At 70.8% G+C, this 1,578-nt stretch overlaps 1 protein-coding gene across 3 annotated transcripts in view; it reads right to left on the reverse strand.

Annotated features, from left to right (window-relative positions):
• HIVEP2 (HIVEP zinc finger 2) overlaps positions 1-1,304 on the reverse strand; it is a 198,922-nt gene extending 197,618 nt beyond the window's left edge. For 2 of the 3 annotated variants that reach the window (XM_023183790.2, XM_023183795.2), the window contains exon 1: positions 415-1,304. The gene's annotated coding sequence lies outside the window, so the exon portion shown is untranslated. Of the gene's footprint in view, positions 1-21; positions 120-414 lie in introns of those variants that run through there. The other variant, XM_023183789.1, reaches the window with a different exon arrangement.
• Between the last annotated feature and the right edge of the window lie 274 nt (positions 1,305-1,578).

Consider the following 1,578-nt stretch of genomic DNA (forward strand, 5'->3'; position numbering starts at 1 on the left):
CGCGGCCCCCTCCCCCGCTACCTGACAACGGGCCGCCGCCGGCCGCCGCAGCCGCAGCGGTGGCCGGGCCGTGCGCGCCGGTGCACGTCGCTCATTAGTAAGCAGGCACATTCCTGCCTCCAGCGCTCCCGCGCGGCCCCCTCCCCCCAGGACATTACGCAAAGCAGCCTCTCCTCATCTGCATAGATCCGCGGCCAGGGTATTCCCCGCATTTCCCCACGCGCCCGACACCCCTCCCACGGTCTCCCCCCGTCCCCGCCCCCTCCGACCCTCACCCTTGGGCCACCGGGAAGGGGCTAGGGGCACGCGCCGGGGAGCTGGGAACGGAGTTCGGCGGCGGCGATTCCAATATAAAGTGAAACAAGCTACCAGCGCCGAAGGAGGCAGGAAAAACCCAGCGCCCAGGCCACTTACCGAGCCGAGGAGGGACCTAGATTCCCGCCGCTCCGCTCTCGCGGTGGCCGGTCCGGCCTCCGCGCACCCCGAGGCTGCACCCAGCACCCCAGAGGCGAGACGTGGAGGAACGCTGTGAACGAGCCGGGAGACCCTCCAAGTTGCTCTGGGCTCCGGGGAGCGTCAAGGTCCAAGACACAACTTGGCAAAGACTTGTGCCACAGTCACCGAAGATGTTTGTGCGGAGACCCTCCTCCGGGAAGCGACGGCGCTCGGCGGCGCCCCGCTCTCCTCCTCTCCACCCCCTCACCTCCAGCCCGCCTCCCGCCGGCCGCCCGCCTCCGGGCCGCGAGCCCCTCGGGCGGCTGTCAGCTCCCGGCCGCCGCCGGGTGACAGGGGCGGGAGGAGGGCGCGACGCGGCGGCCCAAGCCCGAGCGGGCGAGGGGGATCCTCGCAGCCGCGGCGGCCGCTCACCTGGAAAGTCACCGCTGAGGAGGAGGAGAAGGAGGACGGGGAGGAGGAGGAGGGAGAGGAGGAGGGGGAGGAAACCCCCCTGGTGCCCTTGTTCTTGCTGCCGCGGCGGCCGCTCCTCGCCAAGGCTGAGCGTGTCTGGTGGGGGGTGTCTGGTAGCATTTCCTTAAGGACAGAGGGAGGGCGGGCGCGGAGGGAGGGAAGAGATCCCGACCGCCAGCCCAGGCTCCTCTAGCCTTTATTTATTTTTCTGACACTGTACGGAGATGGGCCCGGGGTAGGAGCAGCCGGGCTCAGGCGGGAGCCGCGAGGCCCGGGCCGCAGCTGTCTGCGTGCGGGAGCCGCAGCGGCCGCCTCCCCTCCCGGGCTGTGGATGCACCGGGTTATTCCTGGCAGCGCCTCCCCGAACAGAAGTTACTAGGAGGAGTGCGCGGCGAGGGCGGACTGGAGGGAGAGGCGGAGGGCGGGAGGGAGGGAGGAAGAGGGAGAGACTCAGCCAGCGACGTCATCGGATCCCCCAGCGCGTCCCAGGGAGGGAGGCTGAACCAGAAAAACCAGTCTGGAGCCAGCGAGCGAGAAAGGGATGTGTGGCGCGCGGGGGACGGGGGAGGGAGGCGGTCGGGAGGGCAGGGCCCGGCCCCACGGCTGCCGCTCCGGGCAGGGAGATCGCGGCCGCGCACTCGCTCGGTCGGAGCGGGGAACTCCCCGGAGAGT

The sequence above is a fragment of the Piliocolobus tephrosceles genome, chromosome 5 (genome assembly GCF_002776525.5).
Source record: "Piliocolobus tephrosceles isolate RC106 chromosome 5, ASM277652v3, whole genome shotgun sequence".
NCBI classification, from domain to species: Eukaryota; Metazoa; Chordata; class Mammalia; order Primates; family Cercopithecidae; genus Piliocolobus; species Piliocolobus tephrosceles.